Raw genomic sequence first — 26,535 nt, 5'->3', positions numbered from 1 at the left:
CCACTCTGCATGTATAATGTGAAAAAAATTCAAAGGAAAGATTGAAGAAAAGAAACCATTATGAACAGTGATTACTTCTAGAGGGAGAGATTTCCAAATGTTCTATGGTGAACTTATATCACATTTAAAGTTAGAAAACAGTCAAAATGATAGAGCAATTAAACAACCAACAAGCAAACAGCAAAAGCAAAACGTGGCAGGTCCCACTTGCATAGACAAATGACAAATGACCCTATTGACGAATGACCCTGACACATCAGAAAGTAGTAGGAAGGTCCTATCCTTAAACTCAGTGATGGAGCCAAGTGGGGGAGCTTAGATGTAGGGCCAGGGGCCCTACATCAGCCGTGGGTTCTTAGAACCCCAGAGCCATTAACTTTCTCTCATGCAAGGTAGAGACTAAACCTGGGACCAGGGCCCTGGAGGAGCCATCACCCACCTCACCAGAAGAGGGGAAATACTTTCCTGGTGTTGGCTTGTAGAAATTAATTTTTTTTTCCCAAAGAAGAAACATTGAGTGGAGGTTATTTGGGCCAGTTTCAGCCCACTAATATGACTTGTTTCATCTGCGTTGTGTATAAAATTTTTTCAAGTTAGTCGCCAACTATTTTCACGTAAAATGTTGGTTTTTGGCTTCTCCTGACCTGCTGTATGGAGCGCGTGTTCTTCCATAGCAACCATCCGCCAGAGGGGGGGGAGGGCGTTCCCTTTAGGTGGGACATGAGCAATACAGTCTCTACCAGTCTGTATCTTCCTGACCTGACTCTTCGGTTCCATCGTCCACTGCAGGCATTTGAGTTTGCACACCCCTGAGGAATAGCGTAAAAAATTGCTTTGTGGTATTACAGTGCAGTACATGATGGGTTAAGCGGGCCCGTGTACCCTCTTGCTTCGAGGGAAAAACGTGTTCTAAGTTCCAAATAGCCAACAAATGGACTTGAAGCACGCAGCCTGTTCCGAAATTGGCGACTCCTCTACAGCGATGTTCTATAGTCTGCCTAAACAAGTAATGGAAAATGCATACCCATATATGCACTCAGATATCAGAAATTCAATTCCATGGGCTCTTTGGGAGCGAAGTTTCAAAATTCTGCTGAGAATGATTATGTTGTCTGAGTGTGCGTACGGGCGTGTTGTGTGTGCGACCGTGGGAGCACGCACGTGCTTTCCCTCCACTTGGCCAGAGCCTGTCCTAACCCCAACCTCGGGGATGACTAAGTCATGAGCTCAAACCAGCCTCGTCATTATTGGGTCAGAAGCCAGGATCTCCATAGGATCTCCTTGCTGGGATCTGCGTTGACTTATGGCAGGTGTTTCCAGTGAAGCTCCTGAATTTTTTTTTTTAAGATTTTATTTATTTATTGGACAGAGAGAGACGCAGCTCGAGAGGGAACACCAGCAGGGGTAGTGGGAGAGGGAGAAGCAGGCTTCCCGCTGAGCAGGGAGCCCGATGCGGGGCTCGATCCCAGGACCCTGGGATCATGACCTGAGCCGAAGGCAGACACTTAATGACTGAGCCACCCAGGCGCCCGAAGCTCCTGAATTTTTAATTCGAGTTGAGCCATTGAGGTGAGAGGAAGTGGGTTGGAGGGAGTGTTGCCTCATCCAGGGCAGGAGTCTTTTGGGATGCAGTCCCTTTTTTTTTTTTTTTGTAATTTCCAGAACAGACTGCTAACTTTCAAGACCTTCCTGGAGAGAATGTTCGTCAGGCTTTCCACTCTCAAATTGGTAATTACTCAGTGGGCACCTACTCTGTTCAGGACACTAGCCTAGGACAGCAAGAGAGTGGGGACCTGAACAGAGCTTGCAGACCAAAGAGCTTTTAACCTGATCAGGAAGTGGAGACACAAAGAAGGAAAACATTACAGTAAAACACAGTGTCATGTGAAACAGAAGGGAAGCCGCAGGTAATGACCCATAAATTGCCATGTGGATGGTGCAGACTCTGGGGGAATTGTACATACCTTCAGGAAAGAGGAGTATTGTTCTGGGCCAGGTGATGGCCAAGCAGGGGAGGTGGTGACTGAGCCAAGTCTAAGCAGAGCGGAAGGCGAAACACCAATTTCCGTGGCAAATGGAAGGTGGCTTGGGCCGTAGAGAGTTAGGTCAGAGAGGGTGAGACAGTAGCACTGGAGAGGGACTTGAATGACAGGATCCTCCATCCTGGGCTTTGTTGTATAGACACTGGGGATCCCAGAAAGTTTTTGAAGAGAGGAGTGGTATGATCCAAGTAGTACTTTAGAAGATCAACCTGGAGGTGATGTCAGGATGGCTTGGAGGGAGGAGGAGATGAGAGCAGGAGCGAGGCCAGAAGGGAACCTCCTGTGGAGGAGAAATGGCTGAGCCTTGGATAGGCCAGAGGGGCTTGAAAAGAAGGGTTAGATGGGGAGAGTCCGAAAGGACTTGGTGGCAGACAGATTGCAATGAACGGGGGAGAGGAGGAGGAGGAAGTGGAGGGATGGCTGTAGGTTTGGAGTGGGAAACCAGGGTGGATGGGGTGCTGTGGGCTGAAAGAGCCACATGTGGTGGGAGGTCTGCTGGAAAACGGCAAGAGGAGCAGATTGAGTCCTGTATGGAGGCCCTGTTGGGGCCTCCAGATGCGATGATCCAGCTCGGGTCCCACATTCTCAGCTGCTCGCTGGTGGTTTCCACCTGCATGCGTGCATGTCTTCACTCACGCTCAACAGACTCAACGCCAGCAATCGCATAGGACCTATTGTGGGTGCTGGAGCACGCGGTAGACCTCCGAGCCCCTCATGCCTCCTCCAGCTGGCGGCCAGTAGTCTCTGATGCAGCAGACCACCCACCATGTTGCCTTGCCTGGTTGAGTGAGTGTTTTGTATCTGAACGATTTGAAAGACAGTGTTTATTCCAGCCCATGTCTCCACCTTTGGGAAGACCCACACCTCTGAAATTCAACAAGCTCTTTTGACTATGCTTCCCAGGTTCACCCCTCCCCACTGTCAGGAAGTTCTCTCTTAGGCTTCCTTTCCATTGCTCACATGCAGCTTTGACCTTCGCAATGGAGTTCCGATGTGTCCCCACCCCTTTCAACCAGGCCCTCTTGAAGTCTATGAGCTCATGTGTAGATGGGGCGTGGGGCAGGTCAGTTAAAGGAAATACCAGCAGTGACATTATTTTTTTTAAAGATTTTATTTATTTATTTGACACAGAGGGAGACAGTCAGCGAGAGAGGGAACACAAGCAGGGGGAGTGGGAGAGGAAGAAGCAGGCTCCTAGTGGAGGAGTCTGATGCGGGGCTCGATCCCAGAACGCAGGGATCACGCCCTGAGCCGAAGTCAGACGCTTAACGACTGCGCCACCCAGGCGCCCCCAGCAGTGACATTATTATGTTTCTGCTGAATACTCATTAATTACTGCAAAGCCTTCACCAGAATGGGGGAAAAGCAAAGAAATGGCACCCTGATTGTTTGGGATTGTTGCTAGATGCAAAGACAACATCACCAAGCCATGCCCGTACTGTACTTGAGTACGACCGAGGATGCATTGTTCCGCAGGATTCAGAGTAAAGCAGTCCTCATTCCTTTTTCCTCTTCCTAGTCCTTTGTCCTCTTCAATTTCCCCCTGTCAGGCATCAAGTCCTTTTTCTCTGCCCTCTGTGCCCCCTCCGCTTCGATCCGTGTCTCCCCTCTTTGCCCCACAACCAGTCTGTATTGATATTCATTCCAGAAGAATTACCCAGCCCATTTTGTGGTGGAAAGCCAAGACTGGTGACCGGCGCAACTGTTGGAATATATAAACATGACTCTTTTTCAGGTAGCATCTGAGATGCCAGTCTTAGCAGCCTCATTTTAAAAACTATTTATATTCACAAAAGTCTATAATAGCATTTTTATTGTGTACGCCTGTGATTTGGGCGCATTTTTTTTCCCATGCCAGTTTCTTATTATCGTTCAACACCGACTACAGCCTTAAATGATAATGAAAACAGAAACATTCCTTTTAAAAGGCAATGACTGCTTTCCATGTCCTTTAGTATATGTGTGCCCTCCTGCCTGAAGGGGCTGGTTCCGTGTTTAAACCGTCCGCACCTGACTCCCCCAGAGCCCGGGTTCATATGCTTGCTGCATAGACCCAATCTTTTATTCTTCTGCAGAGAATAAATTGAATACCAGTCTATTGAGCGTGTGGGTGTCTTTCAGAGGAGTCCTTAAATCACAAAGGCTTTCTGTGGCCCCTGGGGACATTGGAGTACCCGTCCGCCCATCCTTACCTTGGGTTCCAGAACCTTGGTGTGGCCCCAGATGTCGCACACTTGCCTTTGAAGAGAGATGTGTATCTGGGTCTTTCTTCCCTCACCTCCTGTTGTTTCTTTGCTCGTGTGATGGGACCTGCTGCTTACACTGCTTAGTTTTCCAGGGTATTAAAAAAGAGTAACAAAACAGTTTCCCTCAGAGTCACAGTGCTACAAATACAAGCTTGTTATCTGTATTCCATTATGATGAATAACTCACCGACTCTCATGCCCTGTGTATGATTGACTTGCAATTATGGGTTGTGTTTTACAGTGGCTCTGAATGGTATTCTCCCCTGGCTGTTCCTTAAGCCAAGTCTGGAAACCCCCAGGTCCCCTGAGAAAGGGTGGATTTTGTGGACTCCACCCTACCTTCATCGTTGTTGGTTTTTTTACCCTAAGCCTAGATATTGGATCTGTAATTAGTGATGTGATAATAATACCTTCCATTTGCCATTTTATGCCTTTTCAAAAAGGCTTTACATGTTTTTGTGCCGAATCTCATAAAAATGCTTTTGGCACGGGCAGTGCACACGCCGTGGCCTGATTGTATGAGGAAACGGACAAAGTGAGGTTCAATGACTTGCCCAAGTTCTTACAGCCAGTCTAAGATGGACCTGGGGCTGAAACTAGATTTCCCGATTTCAGGGTGCGTGGTCTTCCACTGCATTTGTAACAAGCTCAAGGCAATTGGTCCCATACAAGATTTCGTTTGATCCCAAGATGATCGTACGACAAAGGGAGAGCAGGTATTAGGACCCTCATCTTCCAGATCGGAAAGCAGAAACTCAGGGTGAATGCCCAAGGTGAGATGGTGATAAACAAAAGAGGCAGGATGGGAGCCCAAGGCTACAAGCCCACTGCTCTTGGGGATACTTTGCTGACTGATCAATGACATCACGACTCATTCAGGGGCCTTGGCCAAGAACTTAGACTCATTCTTTCCTTTCAGCCCATATCTGAGCCATTAGCACATCTTACTGATTCTACCTTAGAAATAGACCCCAAATCAACCATTTCTCACCGCCTCCGCTGTTATTGTTCTGAGCTAAGCCTTTGTTTTTTCGCACCTGAATTGCCGCAACCGCTTAGTGAGTCTACAGAGATGGTCCCCGGTGAACCAGGCCTCCCGGGAGGCCCGCCTGTCTGGATCTATGACACTGACTCCTGGCTGGCCTGTGACTCATCTTAATCTATAGGATGTGGGACAAGTGATTTGATGCGTTTCTGGCCGAAGCATCAGGAAGGCATCTACACTTCTGAGAGCCCGAGCCACCTGTGCGAAATCCAGCTACTCTGCTGGAGAGACTCAGTGACGAGGCCCCGTGAAGAGGTCACGTGAAGGGGAGAGGCCCCGAGACTTCAAGGAGTGGAAGAAGGGCCCACAGTCAGGGTCCCGGATGAGCCCGGCCTTTTCACTGTCCCCCACAAAGCTGCCAGAAATATGAGTGAGTGTCAGGGACGTGTCAGGGACATGTCGGGTGGTTGTACCGTCCTATGACAGGAGCCCAGTTCACGTCACTGGGAGCGGAAGAGCCAGCCGGCTGAACCCATCTGACCGACAGAACCATAAGAGACGATGACACAGTTGTGCTAAGGCACTAAGTTTTGGTTTGGTTTGTTATGAGGCAGATAACTGCGTATCTAAAGGGTCTCCCTGCTTTGACTTCTTCTTGCCACCAGATATTTGCTACAAAGAAGATTTCTTTTAAAATTGTGGTAAAATATACAGACCATAAATTTCACCCTCTGAGGGGCGCCTGGGTGCCTCAGTTGGTTAAGCGTCTGACTCTTGATCTCAGGCTTGTGAGTTCAAGCCCCACAGTGGACTCCACACTGGGCGTGTAGCCTACTTAAAAAAAAAAAAATTCACTGTCCTAACCATTTTTAAGTATACAGTTCAGTAGTTAAGTGACATTGTTGTGCAATCTATCTCCAGAACTTTTCATCTTGGAAAACCAAAGCTCCGTATCCATTAAACAATAACCCTGTTCCCCCTCCCTTGGCAACCACCATTCCACTTTCTTTTCTTTTCTTTTTTTAACGATTTTATTTATTTATTTGAGAAAGAGAGAGATAGCAAGAGAGAGTACGAGCAAAGGAGGGAGTGGGGAGAGGGAGAAGCAGGCTCCCTACTGAGCAGGGAGTCCAATGCGGGACTCGATCCCAGGACTCAGGGATCATGATCTGAGTCGAAGGCAGACGCTTAACTGACTGAGCCAACCAGGCGCCCTATATCTATATTTTTAATTCGTCAATTGATCTCTATTTGATAAGCAGGGAATTTATATTATTGGCACTCACGTATAATACTAACTACAGGCCTTGTACTGTTCCGAACACTTTGCATATATTGATATACTGATTTTAACAGCAATCTTATGAATTAGGAATTATTATTATTATTATTATTATTATTATTATTACTACTACTACTCTTATCTCCATCTTACAGATGAGAACACTGAGACACCAGATGTTCAGTAACTTCCCTAAGTTTCTACAGCTAGTAATTGACAGAGATGGGATCGAACCAAGGCAGTTGGGACCCAGAATCCACTCTGTTCTACTCACCTCATTATAAATGGATATGTGTAGGGACGCCTGGGTGGCAGTGTGGGTTAAGGGTCCAACTCTTGGTTTTGGCTCCGGTCGTGATCTCAGGGTCGTGAGATGGAGCCCCATGTTCGCTCTGCACTCATCGGGGAGTCTGCTTAAGACTCTCTCTCCCTCTGCCCCTCCCCACCTCTCTCAAATAAATAAATAAATCTTTAAAAACAATAAATGGATATGTGCAGAATACGTGTGCATCATGTATGTGTTTGTTTACCGTCTGTCTCTCTCATCAGCGTAAGCTCCACAAGGACAGGAACTTTGTTTTGTTCACTGTTCTCCAAGGCTTAGAACAATGTCTGGCACGTATTAGGTTTTTAATGAAAAATGCATTGAATGAATGAATGAATGAATGAATGAATGGGTTCTTCGTATTAGGCGGCCATCAACCCTTGTCAGTGCCTTCGTGATCCAAAGACCCGTGTGGATAGAATTTTATGGTGGTCTGGATCTGATGTTTAAAGTATATGCAAGAATGTTGTTTTGCCCCGTGAATCTGGTTGTATCTGGAAAGTACGACTTACCAAGTAGAGCGGATACATACAGTAGGAGCTCAATAATCACGCAGTCAGTACATGAGTTGTGAGGTTTTGAGGATTAGAGCCTGGTGTCTGTTTTATCTTGCTATCCCTCCCAGCCCTGGGCCCGCTGCGGGGCTGCCCCACCTTGGCGGCTGTTCTGGAAGAGAAGAATTTGCTGAGTGGACCTAGCCTACGGTGTTGTGGCAGCACGTAGTAGGCCCACCTGTTTTCGACAAGTAGCTACGAGGGGACCAGTGTGCAAATTCCAGGCCAAAGACTAGGTGGAGGGCATACCAATTCCAGGATTTTTTTTCTTTTCTTTCCTTCGATCCTTCCCACCAAAAACATCACTGTTTATAGGATTTAGTGTCAGTTTGTCTTCGACTCCGAAACGAGCTTCTAAAACAGGGTTTTAGAAGCTACTCGTGATTTCCTTTGTCCTCCTCCTAAAAAACTTCCGTCACGTGAAACACACCTCCTCTCCTCGGCTCTTGGAAGACCCGGGACCTCAGAGGTCTTCCTGGTGCTTCGCACAGAGAAACTGCTCTGTAAACAGAAGCCGAATGAAGGCAGGCCTTGCTCTCTTTAGAAACAGCCACCGGGGACTCAGTTCCACAACTGGTTAGCTTTCACCTGGGGTCCACTTGTGCTTCAACACATTCTTTTTTCTCTCTAGTTTCAGATACATTCGGAGTCCTTCCAGTACCTTTTCCATCAGATTGTCATCGAAATGTAGGTCAGAAGTAAAGAAGACCAGCGTTTATTGAAGAGTGGCATCAATGCATTAAAAGGTACCCTGGTGGCCTTGAAGACTTAATGCAGCTTTTTAAAATGGCTAATTTATACACTGGGCTATTCCGGCTCACCCCGGCGCACTGGCTCACATTATACGGGGAAGTAGATGGAACACACTTATAATAGGCGGTGGCTGGGCTCAGTTATGACCTTATTTTCACTGATAAAGACAAATCTCATAATTCACTGGAGGCGGTGCCAGTCTTTTATCTTTCCCCGGACTCGTGAGGATACAAGTCACATCCACTGAGCCTGCCCTGTGTGTGACAAGGAAACTCAGGCGGCCAATCATCGCAAAGGTGATTCATTCATTTGCATTCAGATATCCTGTTGGCTAAAATGCAATAAAAGTGTTGGGGGCTTTTTTTCCCCCATGCTATAAAAAGTGGCTTACTGGTAAAATATACGCCTTCACTCATCTTGCAGAGCTGCTATAAAAATAACATTTGGCAGTGGGATGTGGGACTTTGCTTGAGGAACTAATGTGTATAGATAATATTTATACATTTCTTAGATGGCCGTGGATACTTGTCAAGGCTTTCGTGTTCCAAAGACTCATACGGATAACATTTGCTATGGTGTGGGTCTTGATTTTTAAAGTATATGCGTGGATTTATAAAACGCAGGATTGCAGAATGAAGCATGAGAGGCGCAAGGACCCTGGAACAGCAGGGGGGTGACGTTAGGTGCAGTATTTAATTTGACTCTCATGCCAGTCGTGAGAAAATACTGTGCTTTCTTTCCTCCACACTCCCTGCCTGCTTTAGCTCGCTCTCAGATCGGCCTGACCATGCTTGCTTCCACCTTCGGCCCTCTTCTCTGAGCCCTGACTTTGGCCAAAGAGGCCGGTTGAGGGCCAAGCAACCCAGACAGGGCCTCAGAACATTGGGCAGATTCCAGAAGATCCGAAGTTGCTCAAGGGAAATGAAGAAACAGTATCAGGGGAGTGCAGGATGGAGTGTTCCAGGACTGCCGAAGTCTGGTTCCCCTGCTGGGGCATACTCTGGTAGCGGAGCCTAGATGTTTATTTTCAAAGCAGGAGCTGCGTCTTCCTTTATGCTCTGTGCTGTGCGAAGTACCATGTTGGTACCGGATAAATGTTAACTACAGCAGCCGTAATGATGATGACAGTACAGCGTGGTCACCCCACCTCCTGCATTCCAAAGGAGTTTAAGAGATTTAACTATTTCTCGTGATTGACGTCAGAGGACCCAGGATCCCGGCCCCCTGGTATTTGTCCTGTTCTCCCATCTATTTGGAAAGACTCTGGGGAGGTAGCGAGGAGCTCCCAGAGGCTAGTGCTTCTAGCAGGTTTGTCTTCAGAGCAGTCACTCCGAGAACGAGCCAAAGCAGCTCATGTGTCTTGCCTGCCAATTGGACCCCTCTGTCCCCAGAGACCCTCTACAAAAACAGTCATGATACCTTCATTTTAATTATTCTCTTTCTTGGTTCCACTTCAGGATGATGCCTTTAAATAAGTTACACCAGAGTTTCTTCCTTCTCATCTCGCTCCTAATTAAGGACGGTGGGGGGTATCCTTATTTTCTTATAATTTTAATTACACTGATCTCAGCTTAAAACAGGACCCATTTAAGTGCTGAGAAGATATGTATTTTCTGGTTCAGTGAGTTTTTTCCTCCATGCCTCTTAGAGGAGGGCATCGTTGAGACAGAACTCTCTGAGCACCAAATCTCGCTAAGCTGGCCTTGCCCTGGATGAAGGACAAGGCCCCCGGTGGGGACTCTAGCTGTTGCAGGGGGCCCTTGTGTCTTCAGGTGACTGGCGTTTTACCACAAGGAGCAGCAATCTTGATGAAAAGTCAGAGTTGGGATGTCAGCCCCAGGAAATGCTCCAGGGAATGCAGTGGTGGCAGGCTCTAAACAGGGGACTGATCTGTGGGCACTCTTCCCTGCCCTCCCCAGCACTCGGCCTGTTTCAGCTTAGAAGGGCAGTCATCGTGCCATTTCTCTTCCTCCTCCTCTTCCTTCTAGATCCCGGTCTAGCACGGCCTTGGAGCACTGCCGTTCTCTGCTCCCCAGAGTCCACATGATTCAGTGGTAAGAGATGACGAGCACTGGGAGACCAAGGCCAAGGTTCAAATCCCAGCCTGGCCGATACTGGTCATGTCGTCTTGGGCAAATGATTTCCCTGTTGAGCTCTGGGGTCCTGTGCCAGAAAAAGGGGGATCACGATATCTGCTTGGCAGGGTGGTTGGGAAGGATGCCTGTGACAATGAATGCTAAGGAAGAATGCCTCCTGGCACGAGCTAGGTGCCCTCGACACCTTTTCTTGTCCCTTTCCTTTGTCAGGTGGGTACGGGGGAGCACCTGGAAGGGTGGGCAGATATCTGAAGGGCTGCCTCATAAAGACAGGAATTCCTGACGACACACAAACACACCCACACACACAGAACGTCTCTCTTGTCCTCTCTGCCTGGCCCATCCTTTTCTCACGCCCTTCTTACCTGCCTCCTCCTTCATAAAGTTTACTCTGATTGCTTCCGTCTGCATCCATCCTGCCCAGCCCTTTTGTGCCTATTGCTTCAACCGCAGAGCTTAACGGTCCATGATAAACCATCAAGGTTTGTATGTTAAAACCTTCTCTCTAGTCCAAGTTCCTTGGAAAGGGACAAAGCATGACCCTTTTTCCTGAGGCTTTGCAGCATCCGGCATGTGCCGGGCATGCAGTAAATGTTTAATAATTGATTATTAAGCGAAGTGCCTTTATTGGTCCTTCCTGAGGGTGGAGACTGTATTTTATATGTTCTTCGTGTCTCCATAGCGGTTTAAGTGCGAAGCGGCCGGACGCTCAGGTACTCAATGGAACATTTGTCAGGTTAAAATTACCTTTTGTTTGAGGGATGGCTTTGAAGGATGCTTAGCCGTTGATAGGAGAAGCGCAGCCAGAGACAAAGGAGTAAACGCAAAACAGGCAGATGGTTCTAAAACGCCTGGGATTTGGGGAAGACATAGCTTCCTTTAGGGCAGTTTGTAGACCGTGCCCTGGGAGGGCAGAAAGAGCATCACAGAGGGAGTTTGGAGGCTTGGCTTCTGGTCTCAGCTGGGACAACTGATCTGCTATGGCCTCATAAGGCCAGGTCTGGAACCAGGTGGCCCTCTGGCTTTTGGTAAAAAAAGCAAGTTTCTTCTTGACTTAGGAGCCCTTTGGAAACTTGTCACCTCTCACTGACCCTATTGATAGCTCCCAATTTCTTCTGATAGTTTGATCTTGGCCCATAATCCTTAAATAGACAAAACTTCCAAGGAGGCCGATTGGCATTGGATTGAAAGCCAATTGGGCCGCTGCAAGAATATGAAATTAGACCTCCAGGGAACGCAAGGCAGTTATTTTTCAATTATCCACAGGTCAGAGGTAGTCGTGGTGCTGCTCTTCTTGGAATGGTCACCTTGGAATGCAACCCTCTGTGTTCCCTAAGTGTGACCAGGACACTCAGCTGGACCCCTCTGCAGGCTGCTCTCTGTCTATCCCCTGGCCTGTCACGAGGCTCATTGTCCTTCTACCTGTGTGCACAGCACTGGCGTCATCCCCTTATGGGACCCTGCATGAAGGACCCCAGCAGCTGGTGGCCAACTTGTTCCCTGACCTTGGGAGCTCAGTTCTGTAAGCCTTTGTGCCTCCGGGTGTCCACTCAACACAGAGGGCGCTCCAGGAACTGTGAGATGTAGCCCAGAAGGCCACCACAGCCAACGATCATGAAGTGCAGCAAAAACCCAGCCCGAACTCTGACCCTGAGCTCGTTTCAGGACTGTTCTGGGGGCAGCGCGCTGGGCTAGCCCTAAATGCACAGAACCAGGGGGCAGGGTAAGTTTCGCTTTGTTAGCGTTTCCCACAGCCTTGTTTCTCTTTCACCCAGCCGGATTTCTTTCTTTCTTTGGCACTCTTCCTGCCCTTCCAACAGTGAAGGGCAGGAATCCTTCCCAGCCAAGCTTGAGGAGCGGTCGGGGGCCGCAGTGGAGTCATCGTGGAAGGGGGCTCTCCCAGCGCACAGCCCACACGCTTCTATTAATTCACAGAGCGCTCTCCAAGAGGGAGCCAGACAAGCAGCATTATTATTATCATCAATCACCCCGCGCTGAAGAAACTGAGGCAGCTAAGGGAGAGAGGGCGGCTGAGCTGGCTCATTCACGGGAGGAGGAGAAGGAAGAGGAGGAGGAGGAGGCGGTGGGGAAGGTGCACGCAGCCTGGGCCGGGCTCCCTGCGCACACCCGCTCAGAGGGGAAGAGGTGAACGGATGCCCAGCCTGGGAGAGCCGCCTTGCAGACCGCGCACCCTGCCTCCCGCCGTTTTCTTTCCAGGGCCCCTAAACCGAACACATTTTGATTCAGTTTGGATGTTCGGGATTAGCGGAAGGGAACGAGGTTTAAAAGAGGTCAGCTCCATTACTCAGCATTATTAATGATGTTGTCGACTGTTAAAATCTCAAAAAACTAGGAAACTAATAAATTTTACATATTGAAAAATCACAGATGGATCAGGCAAATGGATAAATTCTTAAAAGTATTTAATATCTGTTAAGAGGACAGAATGATAAATTCAATATTGAAAACCAATATCAGATTCACAATTACCAGCCATTTATCATAACCAACTGCACGGACAGCATCTTTTTGCAAGGAGCGTGGTGTGATTCATAAGCAGAGACCCGGAACAAGTCCATACGAAACGAGAAATAAATCTGCTTTACATATTGGAAACTTATTTTCACTTCCTATCTTTATTGCCAACAATAATGTTAGCTTTCAAGAACAAATTGTTACACATTAAACCCATGCATAATGAGCCCAATTGAGTAAAAAACTTCCCTAAAAAGAGCTTTAAATTATTCCAAATTGGGTTATTAGCTTTAACTCTAATTCCTCTGAGAGCGCCCACCAATCTTAGAGTAAGTTTCAGCACTTACCCAGACAGTTGGTTTCCCAGGCTGGGCCCCAAAGTTCTGGCTTTGTTCTTTCTTCTCCCTCCCCCCCAAGGTGTCACACGGTCAGGCCTAAGGCACCAACATGATAGTATTTAACGGAAGTGTGAATTAAACAAATTGTAAGAATGTTGCAATTTACATTTTTGATTGTAAGATGAATGGTTCTGCATACTTTGAAAATTTGAGTACCTACGAGTAAATGGAACGGTTTGAATTCAAATGGAATGATTTGAATTCGGACCCTTGCTTGTCCTGGTCAGGACCCCAGCTTAGTCAAGGTTTTAATCCAAAGACATCCTAGGCTCAAGCGGCAGGGAGGGGCTTTGGCGGTGACATCTCTCATTTCTCTGACTGCCCAAGCTGACCCAGCTGACATTAGTTTAAAAAACACACAGGATGGGGGTGCCTGGGTGGCGCAGTCATTAAGTGTCTGCCTTCGGCTCAGGGCGTGATCCCGGCGTTATGGGATCGAGCCCCACATCAGGCTCCTCCGCTATGAGCCTGCTTCTTCCTCTCCCACTCCCCCTGCTTGTGTTCCCTCTCTCGCTGGCTGTATCTGTCAAATAAATAAATAAAATCTTTAAAAAAAAAAAAACACACAGGATGGATTTAATTTTTTTTTCCTGATCTCAAGAACGAGGGGCTCAAGGGGCGCCCGGCTGGCTCGGTCAGTGGGGCGTGCAACTCTTGATCTCAGGGTTTTGTAAGTTTGAGCCCCAAGCTGGGTGGTATAGAGTTTACTTAAAAGTAAAATCTTAAAAAAAAAAAAAAAAAGAATGAGTTGCTCAAATGTAGAAAATCTGGAATGTGTAAGAGGGCAAAAGCCTGGTCCCCTCGAGGAGGTCACCAATTACATTTTGACATGTGTCTTTTGCATTTTTTTTCTTTTTGTTTTGGTTGCGCGTTTTTATGTATGTACAATTTTCTAGCCCACGCAATCATAATTTTGATGCTTATGTAATACTCCATCATTTTATAATGAACCCTTTCCCTAATGCTGGCGCTTAGATTGCTTCACAACTTTTCTCTAGCATAAATAACATTGCAATAATCATCTTTGTGCGTTCATCTTTGGGTGAATTTCTGATTCTTTCTTTAAGATTTATTCCCAAGAAGTCTCATTCCTGGGTTAAAGAGAGTGAATATTTTAAAACTTTTGCTACATACTAAGGCTGAAAAGAGAATTCCGTGGAAACCCCTCATTCACGAGTTTATTAATTGCTTGCACAAGCTGCTGCCACAGCCCAGAGGTTAACAGCGTGGGCTTTGGAGTGAGATCCGTCTGCCGTCAAGTTCCAGGTCTGCTACCGACCAGCTGGGAGACTTAACCGCTTGGATCCTCCGTGGCCACATCTGTAAAATGGGCATCACCGCACCTGCAGCTCGGGGTTGTTGTGAAGATAAAATGAGACAGCGCCTATCAGGTGCTTAGCACAGCCCTCTCGACATGCGGTAAACACTCCATACGAGGCCAAGAGTATTGGTCCTTATGCATTTTTTGCGGCAGAATATTAGAACGTATGTCCTTATATCGTATAAATTATACATAAAGACATCATATAACTTTAAAACCTTTAAGCTTTGATAACGTTCTCCATTACCTCCAGAATAACATTCTAGCTTATCAGCCAATACCTTCGCCATCGGAGCCCAGCTCAGTTTTCCGACCTTCTCTCCATTCCGTTTGCTCCAACTGCTGTGATGTGTATGCTTCTTGAGTGTTGCCGTGACCCTCCTGTCACGGTGCCCACGTCCCTTCTCTTTCTAACCTGTCCTTTCCCTTCCTCTTCTTTTTTTAAAGGTTTATTTATTTGAGAGAGAGAGCAAGCACGGGCACGTGCACACAAGAGGGGGGAGGGGCAGAGGGAGAGAATCTCAAGCCGACTTCCCCCTTGAGCCCCGGGATCAATCCCAGGACCCTGAGGTCATGACCTGAGCCGAAATCAAGAGTCAGCCGCTTAACCAACTGAGCCACCCAGGCGCCCCACGTCCTTTCCTCTCCTTTCACTGTTTGCCAAACTGTACTCGTGGATTCAGGTGTGGCTCAGGCACCAGCACTCGGGTCAAGCCTTCCTGCTACCACCGCCGGCAGCAGGAATGTGCTTGTCCTTTGTGCTCCCATGGCGTCTTGTGTATACCTGGGTGGCGGCATTTCCAGTCTCACGTGTTACAGTAGGTAAGGTGTGTCTCCGTCCCTCCCACCAAGCTGGGAGCTCCTTAAACGTTAAGGTCATGTTGTATTCATCTTGGTTCTCCTTCATGCCTGCTACAGTGCCTGGCACCACAGAAAGGCTCAATAAATTTTGTTCAATGTAACGTAGGTAGGTGGGTAGGATCAAAGAAATCCATAAATGACATTTAAGGGCAAATTGAATTTCAACTGAATTGCAAGCCGATTGGGCTTTAATTTTTTATTTATCATGGGGTTTAGATCGTACTCTGTGCAACTGTGAAATGTGTTCTAAGCCTTGGGATACTTAACACTATTTGCAAAGTATTTCCAGGCAAATTATGGCGATTTAAAAATGTGCAAGGAATTTCAGAGGACCCTGTATAAACATATATTAACATATGTCTTGGGAAATTATAGCATCTCTCCGTTATATAGGTGGGGATACTGAAGCTTGGAAAAGAGAGACTGTGGAGTTATTGAGACCCTGAATTTCTTGCCGTACTTTTTTTTTTTTTTAAAGATTTTATTTATTTATTTGACAGAGATAGAGACAGCCAGCGAGAGAGGGAACACAAGCAGGGGGAGTGGGAGAGGAAGAAGCAGGCTCACAGCGGAGGAGCCTGATGTGGGGCTCGATCCCAGAACGCCGGGATCACGCCCTGAGCTGAAGGCAGACGCTTAACCGCTGTGCCACCCAGGCGCCCCTTCTTGCCGTACTTAAATCATACTATGGTTAAAGCTGAAGTTTGAAGAAGTTTTCATATTGACTCTATACACCACTTAACTAGCCTCGTAAAGTATCTGGGTCATGTCTCACTGACGAGTATTAGCATTATCATTATTTTTGTCCGTGTGGCCGGGTGCCGGTGCCCCAGTACCTAGAACAGTGCTTGGCACATCACAGGCACTCAATCAATATTTGCCAAACGACCAACTGCATCAGCCATCACATTTGGTGTGACCCAATCTGCATCCGCTTGGGGTTGTTTAGTTCAACTCGACAAATGATTATAGAGTGGTTTCTGTGTTCTGGATACCTTGCCAAGGAGGTGAGGTATGAAGATGAATAGCGTGTGGTTCCTGTCTTCACAATCTCAACGTCCAGTGTGGGGAGCAGATGCGCAACATGAATGCAGCACCCTGTGGTTAGTGGTCAGAGAGGCCTGGGGACAGGGTTTCAGGAAACCCGGAGGACAGGTATTTAGTGCAGCCCAGGGGCCTCAAGGAAAATTTGCTACGGGACAATATGCCTGAGCTGTCTCACTGGATGAGTAAGAGTTAGGTTGAAGAGAGGTGGAAGGGCATTCCAAACAGAGGACACGTCACTAGCAAAGACAAAGAGATGACCTGTCATTCGCTTATTCATCTAAGAAACATTCCTGATGGCCTACGATGTTCCAGATGTTGTCCTCGGTGTTAGATGCATGGCAGCAGACCCACCAAAGTCCCTTTCGTCATGTAGCTTGTTGTCCAGTAGACACAGGGCCCGCAAGCTTTCCGCATTGCTGGAGGACCAAGAGCAGAGCGGGGAGTGTGGGCAGAGGAAGCTGAAGGGCAGGGTGGCCATAGCCTACCTTCTTCCACAAGGCGTTTGAAGCATTTATAAAAAAGCCAAGGATTTGCCAAATCAAGCTACCACTGGGCAGGAGTCCCAGAGCCCCTCCTGAGGTGGCGATCCCTCTGCTCCCCCCGAAGTCTCTTGGTCACTAGAGGGAACTGCTAACAGTGCTGGAGAAAAGAGGCTGCCCCCGGGCCCTGTGCACTGGAGCAATCCCCTTGGGTTGACTTCGTAATTTGGGTGGTGACTCAAGGCAGTGAGAGCCTAGCACCTGGTAAGAGCTTTATAAAAATGCTGGTTGAATGAAAACACGAGGAGGATGACTTTATCTGTAAAGCAAAGGAATAACCGATCCCTTTGAGTCTTGATTTGAGTCTACGAATGAGGAGCTTTACGAGCTTCCTGGAAAGCAAGATGGCTCCTACCGCAACACCTCGCTCCACTCCAGCCAAACCAAAACCCCATGTGCCTTTATGTCCAAGTCCAACCCTCCATCCATCCAACATGAGGCCAGGCACTGTCTGAAACCTTGGAGATATTGAAATGCCTCTGTGGAATTCACTGTCCAACGGGGGCAGGTAGGCGTGTGAGCAGATAACCATGTGACAGTGAGAAGAGTACTAATCGAGGTGGGTAAACAGATAGGGTAGAGGGGCCAAGAAAGGCCTTGTCAATGAGCAGAGTTTTAAAGGAAAAGAATGGAGTTTGCCAAGCTTGAAAAGGATGGGAAGGGTGTTCAGGTTCTGAGAACAGCAGAAATAAAGTTGGGGGCAGGGGGAGGGCAGAACGCTCTGTCGAATTCAGGACGTTCAGATAAACTGGCGTGGCTATCAGGTAGGATGTAAGACGTTGGCCAGTTGTTGAAGGTGAGGAGAGGGGGAGCTGTTAAGAGGTATACTTTCCCCGATTATCTGCTGCAAATACAATGAAAATAGTATCCAAGAAGCATGATTACAGATTTGAGTCAGAGGCTTACTCACCACCTAATGGTTTTATTATCATTACTATTCTTTGGACAGCGTTCATTTACATGTGCTCTGGACCCCAAATCAAAGCAAATCAGAATATGACAAAGGTGTGTCGGTGAGATGAGGCATTTGAGGGAGGATGCATTTTCTCTCTTTTGTGAGTGAGCAGTTTACATCCCGCCGGGCTGCAGACATCTGTGGCGTAAGGACCATCTCCAGTGATTTCACTCTGGCCCCTAACAAGCCACATTCTATAATCACCTCTTACCTGGACAGCACCATTAATATAACGGTAACTTACATAAAATCTGCATATGTGGATATGCTAAGTTCATTCATTACCTTTCAGAATCTCAAATCCTCCAAGGACTTTCAGGAACCTCCACGAAGCCTCTGAAAGCCGCATCTGGCCTCTGATTCTCTCGTTTCTGTAAAAAAAGATTCAGAAATTCACGTGGCTCGTCTGCAGTCCTCTGAGTTCCTTCTCTTGACAAATTGGTCTTGGACAATGTATACCCCATAGATGGCTTCCAGATCATCTTGCGCCTGTGGGAGGACTAAGGGCTTAAGACCCGATACATTTCACAGCATCACATTTGGTCCCTTTTCCTGGTAAACACGGAGGAAAGAGAACAAGAGACACGATCCAAGTTTGCCTGGATGCAAGAAAATTCAGAGTCTCAATGCCACGTTTCCTGGGACCGTGTAAGAATCGGTTATAATAGAAGAGCATCGAAACAAATAATAGTGTAATAATGTCATGACAATAACCTATAATTGAAATAAATCCATGAAAATGTACAATGGAGACATTTCCAGCTCTGGTTTCTGGGAATTCAAATTCCATTCAATTCCCAGTTCAAGGCGATTGGCCCTTCTGACGGTTATATGTAAATAGATCTCTACCAATCTCATCAAATATTCCATCCATATTCAAAGTTATTAAATATTGAACACAATCTAATAAATACGACCAAGTTAATCAAGACTTTGGTGGCTGCGGGTTCATAAAAAGCTTGTGAAGAAAGATTTCATTTGGGTTTTATTCGGATCCCCCACCTCCCTCCCCTGTTTTGGAGGGAGGGCAGGAATTGTGTTACATGCGTGTGCAGGCGTTTTGAGTTGTGTCGACGGGGACGGAGGTGCGCTGGGTTGTTGCCTCTTGGTGACCTGTGTGCGGGGCAGGATTGCCGAGTGTGTCGGAGGATGTGTCCGGCGTACTGTCAGTGTGTGTTATGTGAGCACGGGTAACGCTGGCGGGTTCCCTTGGATGCTGGCTCGTTGTGGTTTCTTCTCTGCACCTCGTCAATGGCTTGGACACAGGGATCCCCACGGTCCCTGTAATTCTTTGGAGGGTATCCAAAATTTGCTTTTTCTCAGGGTTGTGTAAGTGAAACTTGGCACCTGAGAGTAAGTGCCTCCTTGGGTTTTGGCTCAAGGCTCCTTGCTCGCCTTACCCTAGTGCCAGCCCTAAAGTGCAAGACTCCGCTGTGTGGACGGAAGAGCTTTGAGCAGGCTTCAATTCCAATGTGGGTTCTGTCACTTTGTCTTGGACCCTCAGTTTCCCCTTCTGTGAAAGGGGGATGATACTGCCTGCTGTAGACTATTGCTGGGAGAGTTAAATGAGTCCCTACGTATACCTTAGTAATAAACTGTAGGCATGGGGACACCGGGGTGGCTCAGTCGGTTGAGCGTCTGCCTTCAGTTCAGGTCATGATCCCGGGGTTCTGGGATCGAGTCCCGCATCAGGCTCCCTGCTCTGTTCCTCCCTGGGGCTTTAAGCCAGGGCTCTGCAGAAAGTGAGAGGGGAAAAGGTGATCCCTCAGCAAGGAGAAGAGGGAGAGGGAAGGAGAACGTCTGAGTGGAGGGAGGTTGGGGAGCATCGCGGCCGGGGTCCTGGACATTCGTCATTTGTCCTAGCCTTCTGGTAATTTATTTCTAAAAATGAGAAGGCCCTCCCACCTTGGTCACCAGGGTTTTGGCCTCCTCACCTTCCATCCCCATCCAGGCTGAAGTGTTTAGAGGTGGAAGTGAGCTGGGTGTCACATGCCATTTCACGGGAGAAGAGACACTTGGGAGCCCTCTAGAAAGAAGGATAGGAGAAGCCAAGGGGGAAGGGAGTGGGTGGGAGCAAAGGCGATGAAGTCCATTCTGCTTGGGCTCTCTTTATTTTCTGTGTGACCTTGAGGCAGGTGAGTCTTCTCTCTGAGCCTTGGTTTCCTCCTCCGTGAGATGCGGATGATAGCAGTGTTTATGTCCTCATCATTCCCATTTTGCAGATGAGTTGGGTCATTCACTCGCCGTCACACAGCTCATAAATGATGGAGTCAGGACTTGAACTCAGGTATCTGTTTTGGGGGCCTCTGCTCTCAATCACCTCACTCCACTCTGTGCTCTGCTGTCTTCTTGCCCTAATTAGAGTGCAAGCTTTTTGAGAGCAGGGCTGATAGGTCAGAATAGTGGACTTTTGTCTCAGATTAGGCGTTTCGAGGAGTAGCCTGGTCTTAGATGTTATCATGATTTGCAAGATAAACTTGCAGCTGGGTCGAACGTGTCCACAGCAGTGCGGTGTGCAAAGCGGTGCTCCCATAAGCAGGCGCTCAGGGACTGGCAAATGAACGATGGATCATGGGCTCCAACGTGACCCCGAGCCGACCCTCAGAGATGTTTGCTAAAAGTGTTCCTGGCTGTGTTGGGACCTGTGTCCTTGGAGGCCTGCCATCTGGGTGGAGAAGGTGCAGCTTTATAGATCCGTGTGGCTTTTTAGAGGATAGCAGAAAACCAGGCAATCCCCAGCCCAGCACAGAGGGGGCCAGCACCCCCCAGCTGCGCAATTCACGCCTGACAGTGTCACAGTGAGGGAGTGGGCGCCAGAGAGGCGGGGCGGGATGGGGGGGGCGGGTTGCTTCCTGTGCATTTGCTCCTTGAGATGGGGGGAAGGGTTATCCGGGAAGACCTGCCCACCTCCCTGTACCAAGCAGAACTTGGCTTCGAGAATTACAAATGGCTGTCTACCACCTAGAGGTGAAGCTGAGAGGCATGGTGGGAAGTGGAACGTATGCTCCAAAAGGCAATACGAAGATGAAGAAAAACTACGCGAATGCCTCCCTTGTATCCTATCATTGCTAGCAGTTGTCCAGCGCTCCTACGGGCGGTATTTGGGTTAATCTCAAAGTGCCCACAGTACTCTTATCATTCCCATCTTACTCACAGGGTAACTGAGGTTAGGGAAGCGAAGTGGCTGCCCAGTGTCCCAGTTACTAAGTGCTGGAGCAGAAGTACAAACCCAGCAAGTCCGGCCCCGTTCTCTTAGCCTTTGGCATCTCTGATACCCACAAACCGCAGCACCTCGGAGCTGGAGAAAGCCTTGCAGAGTATCTCTTTCAGCCCCTTCATAGGCGGGTGGGGAAACTGAAGGTCAGAGAGACCATAGCGATGGATGAAGGTGACATAGCTGGTTAGTGACAGCCCTAAAATTTGACCAGGAGTAGGGGGAAGCAGGAAGGCTCCCCGGATGCCGAATCTAAGGAGGGGCTCCCTCCCAGATGCTGACTCTGCACATGCATGACACCGAGAGTGAGCGCCTCTTTAAACGTGCCCCAGGTGCCTCACTTGCTTACCCGAATCCCAGCCCTGACCAGATGCTTCTTCTGGTTTTGTTTTGTTTTGTTTAAAGATTTTGTTTATTTATTTGACACAGAGAGACAGCCAGAGAGAGAGAGGGAACACAAGCAGGGGAATAGGAGAGGAAGAAGCAGGCTCCCAGCGGAGGAGCCTGATGCGGGGCTCGATCCCAGAACGCTGGGATCACACCCTGAGCCGAAGGCAGACGCTTAAGGACTGAGCCACCCAGGCGCCCCTTCTTCTGGTTTTGTGGTGTGAACAACAGAGGCCCCAGCATGGGTTTATTTATTGGATTTGATGTCCCAAGGCAGGGGACTTGATGGGGTATTTGTGTGGGTTTTTGCCCATATCCCAAGGCAGGTTTCTACCCAGGGCTGGATGGAGGGTCTGCTTCTGGTTGGTACCATGGAAGGAACAGGATTAAAAGGGGCAAACTCTGGCCCTAGCAATTAGAGGTGAAACTAGGAGAATGATGATCCTGTCTTGGTGAGGCAGGGCTGCAGAATGGGGTCAGTGGGGAGCAGGACCCTGCCGCTCTCCTCTGGATCCCACTGGGCTGAAATGTAGAAATGCCAAGAACAACTTCTTGCCCCAATCAGACCCAGAATGAAGATGATTATCAGCGGTTGACCTTTGAGGGCTAGGTGCCCAGACACAATTACAGACACATTTCTCCAAGCTTCAGACAGCCTGTTCGCTTTATTTGTAAGAAATTCCTGGGAGAGGGGTGTATATAGTGCCTTTCCCCCAGTCTGAGCCTTCCTGCTCTTCTTCTAGTTCGAGGAGAAAAGGAGACACATCACACAAGCAAAGCACCCATTGCTGCTTTATCCCTAATAAGCAGAAGTATGTTGTTAAGTCCCCCATTACTCAGAGAGGAGTGGGGCTGGGGAGAAGGGGTTCCACTCTCTCCATCTGGGCCAAGTCTTCCGTGGGGTCTCAGCACCTAAGAGTGCTGTGGGGCTAGCCAGGTGGCCCAAGGTGGGAGACGGCTTTCTTCTAGTGGCCCTGGGGGCTTGGGGCTTGGGGCTTGGGATAGGCAGAGAGGCTGGGAGGACCATCTTCTGGCACCCTCCCATTTACCTCGAAGGCAGAGATGCAGCGGTGGTCTAGGCCCCGCATCTGGAGCAGACCTCAGCGAGGTAAGTCCTTGCTCTCTTCTCTCTGGGCCTCAGTTTCCTCCTCTTACCAGGCTTGGCTTAACCCAGCTTGCTTAGGGTTTGACATTCTGCGGTTGTGCTTTCTCACTTTATGCCCCGTCGCCCAGAAATTTCTCAAGCCCCTTTCTGGAGTTCCAGTCCCCAGCCCTGGCCGGGCCCTCTCTATCCGTAGCCTGGTACCAGCAGGCCTGGGGGCTCCCCCGGCCTCCCTCGACACCCCCAGGGAGATCTCCTATCCCGAGGCAGTCCGCAGACCGTTCTGACCCACCCGGAGAGAGGAGGAAGAAGAGAGGATAAACGACAGGAGACACGGGAAAAGGTTAAAAGAAGAGAAAAAAGCGAAGAGACACAGAGAAGGTATAGAGAGACGAAAGAGGGATGGGAGAGAACCCCAGCAGAAGGGCGAAAAGGCGGAGTGGAGGGTAGGGTGGTGAGAAGGGATGCTGGAAAATCCAGAATCAGAGAAAACAGAACCTAAAGGAAAGCTGGAGGGGGACTGAAAGATAGGAAAAAGCAAGTGAGCGAGGAAAGGAGAGCAGGGTCTGAAAGGACCGAAGGGGGAGAGGGAGGGGAAGGGGGGGCAGGGAGGGAGCCACGAGCAGGGAGGAGGGAGCCACGAGCAGGGAGGAGGGAGCTGGGAGGGAAGAGGAGGGAGGGACCGAGGGACGCGGGGGGTGGGGGCTGGCTCGGCAGCAGCAGCCGCGGCTCCAGCCGCTCGCTGGCTCGCTCACTCTCTCGCTCGCTCGCGGAGCGCGGAGCCCGCCGCCCTCCGCCCGGCTTTGGGCTGCCCGCAGCTCCGGCTCCCGGCCCGGCGCTCTGGCGCGGCTCGCGCTCGGGAGGACAGGACCGCGCGACTGGCCGGCCCAGCCCGGGGCGGCCGCCGAAGCAGGTAGGTGGCGTAGCGGGGACTGCGAGGACGCGGAGCCTGGACGCGCGGGGGGCACAGGGAGACGGCGGTGGGGGGCTGCGGTCCCGGGGAGGGGGCTTTGCCTACCCCGCGACTAACTTTCCACCGGTTCCGCGGATCTCCGCTGTCCTGCTCGGTGAGGGCTCCGGGAGCCGAGTTTGGCGCGGGGAGGAGGAGAATGCCGGGGCGTGGGATAACGCCGGGGGGTCCCGGCAGGACGCGGGGCTCCCGGCGTGGGCAGGCGCGGGCCCTCGGGCCGCAGTCGGGACGCAGCGCCCGCGGCGGGGAAGACCCGAGCGCAGCGGCGCTGCGGTCCGGGGAGGGCGCCCGCTCGCCCGCCGGAGTCTGGGGACTCCCACCCCCGACCCGCCCCGAGCCGCCCGGGGCGCGCCGACTGCGCGCAGAGCCTCGGGCGCCCTTCCTGCCGGGGTCGCGGCGCGGAGCCCGAGGGGCGCGGCCAGGTTCCCCGCCGGGGCCAGCGGAGCGCCTCTCCGCCTCTCTGCCAAGCCCCGGCCCGAGCCTTGCGCGCTTTTGCTTTTTGGAGGCGCGAAACGGAACGTCTGCTCCTTTCATTCTTTCTCACCCGGTCGCCCCGATTCTCTTCGGGGAAGTCCGGGACGCGAACAGCTCTGTGGGTCGACTTCCCGGACATCCCTCCCGCCCTCCGCGGCGACCCCGGCTCCCGAAGTTGAAAGAGAAGCGAGACACTCCCAGTGCGCGCCTGGAGCGCGGTCCCGAAGTTCCCAACTTCTCGCCCAGCCTCGGGCGGTAGTGTTGGAGGTGGGGAAATGGTGGTGGTTGTGGCCCCTTGGAGCTACAGAGCGCAGCCGCCTTCCTCCTGGACTTGGTTTATTCTTCCTAATTTGTTAGAAAAAATACGACTTAAAAAGGTGCAAAATTGTTCCCCGTGGGCGTCAAGGTCCGTGAGTGAGACGGAGCCGTGACCCGTCGGGGACCTGGGAGTGCAGAGCCCGGGCTCGACAATTTCCGGAGTCCCCAACCCCGGCGGCTTTCTCCCGGCCCCGGACTCCCCGGCTCCGTCCTCCGGTAGCAGCTCTCGGGATCCGTTCCTCCGAGCCCGCACTGCGAGGCTGGGCTGCGTCCTTCCCGCGTGGTCAGGTTCTCTAGAGAAATATTTCGAAGTGGCTCCGCTTCAGGATCTCCTACTCCGTCTGCCCGGGCGCGGATGAAGCAGGGCCTCTGGCAGGTGGGAGGCCTTTGGGTGGTTTGGGATCCCGGCCATCTCGGCTCGCTCTGGCCAGGGTATTCGTGCCTGGGCATCAGTGTCCCTCCCCCACCCCTCTCCGCGCTCTGCCGGGGAAGCAGGGGTTAATTCCCGGGCCAGGTGGCTCCGAGCGGAGGCTGGCGGTGGCTCTCGGGGCCTGCGGGGGGCGTGGGTCCGCTGGCTTCCGGAGTCCCGGAGACCGGATTCGGCGCGCGTGCGGCTTCCTCGGAGCTAGCGGCCCCTGCCTCGCAGCCTTGGAGTGCCATTGGAGAGGTTCTCTTGAAGGGTTTGGAGCGGGTTCAGTGGGACCGAGAGGTGGGGGCTTTGAGGAAAGGGTTCCTCCCCGCCGGCCGTCGTCCCCGGACTCCGCGTAGGTTGGGCGGGGTCCTGGGAGGGCGTCGAACCGACCACCCAGGAATAATCCGTCCTCAGTTCGTTTGGCGGGTTTTCCCTGGTGCACGGCACACACCATCTGTCTCGGTTGCTCCTAGGTTGTTTAAGCCCCTCAAATTTCAAGATCTCCTCGATCTCCATCTCTTCCTCCCATCTCACAGATCCGCAAACTGAGGCCCAGAGAAGTGAAAGGATTTGCTTAGAGCTGGTTAAGGGGTGGAAGGGAATGTAAACCAGGTCTCCTGAGTCCTAGTTCAGGTTTTTTTTTTTTTCCTAGTACGCTCATCATTACTTTCTTAGCTTGGGGCAGGTGTTTCCAGTCAGGCCACAATGTGCCCTTGGCAGGCCTCGAGGACTGGTTGTACAAGGAGTTTAGAGGCAGAGGACTGGTCTCTGGATTCTCTTGTTAGTCGCTGTGCTGGGATCACCGCCCAACATAAATCACTGAGGTGACGGACGGTTTGTTGCATATCTGTCCTGTGCCAGCACTGAAGTCTGCGGGTAAAGGGAGCCCTTAGACCGGGGCCCACTCCCATTAAGTGCAACCCACAGGGAAAGCAGCCACGGAAGCCAGACCTCCTCAGGTGAAATCGGTTTTGGAGGCGGCAGAGTGATGGGTAGTCTGGAGGAGGGAGGATTTGGAATTGAGCCTTGGGTAGATTTCTAGTTGGGGGAGGAGGATTGTGGGGCACAAGGCTTGAGCACAAAGAGAGGGGCAGGAAAGCTCAGGACTTGTTCAAAGGACAGCAGAGTCAGGGAGGAGAATTTGGCTTTTGAGAGAGAAGCACTAGGGTGGTTGGAAGAGCGAGCTCCTCAGAAAGCAAACTCAGAATGTGTCCCCGGAGTCTTCTAGCACTAGGGTGAGCAATCAGCTGGGGAGTCAGCAAGGGTCCTAGTCAGCCTTTTGCTTCTCCTTTACCCTTTTCTCCTTGTTCCCTGGGTTTTCAGGTCGTTTCTTTGCCCCTTCCCAGCCATAACTTTTAGAATTTAGATACTTGAGGCTTTGAGCATACTATTGGACCTACTATGGGCAGGGCATTTACCGTGCTAGGACTATTTCGTCAACAGATAGTTTTGGAGCTCATACTTTTTGCCAGGCACTGGTCTAAGCCTTGGGAATACACCGATGAACCAGACACGCAGAGAGAGTCCCATACCTCCTGATGCTGACATTCTAGGCTCCTGTTCTCGGTAAGGTGAAGTCTAGACGTGGAAAGAAGGCAAACACACAAAAGATATCTGAAGAAATAGGACAATATAACAGAGAATCCTGAGTGTCCCCTCTTGTGGTTCAAAGCTCTGAGGTGAAAGGCTTGGAGCTGTTGGCTATGAGATTTGGAGCTTCTGTGGTTTTCCATGACCCCAGCTCCTGGTTGCCAAGGGTAACCCAGAGGCAGCTGCATT

At 50.2% G+C, this 26,535-nt stretch overlaps 1 long non-coding RNA gene across 1 annotated transcript in view; it reads left to right on the top strand.

Moving 5' to 3' along the window:
* LOC113240882 (uncharacterized) overlaps window positions 1–12,858 on the top strand; it is a 32,072-nt gene extending 19,214 nt beyond the window's left edge. The window contains exon 5 of the long non-coding RNA XR_006411946.3: window positions 8,066–12,858. This is a non-coding gene — a long non-coding RNA (uncharacterized LOC113240882). The remainder of the gene's footprint in view (window positions 1–8,065) is intronic.
* Window positions 12,859–26,535: the final 13,677 nt, after the last annotated feature.

The sequence above is a fragment of the Ursus arctos genome, unplaced genomic scaffold (genome assembly GCF_023065955.2).
Source record: "Ursus arctos isolate Adak ecotype North America unplaced genomic scaffold, UrsArc2.0 scaffold_28, whole genome shotgun sequence".
NCBI classification, from domain to species: Eukaryota; Metazoa; Chordata; class Mammalia; order Carnivora; family Ursidae; genus Ursus; species Ursus arctos.
This window is presented reverse-complemented; position numbering and strand designations above follow the sequence as displayed.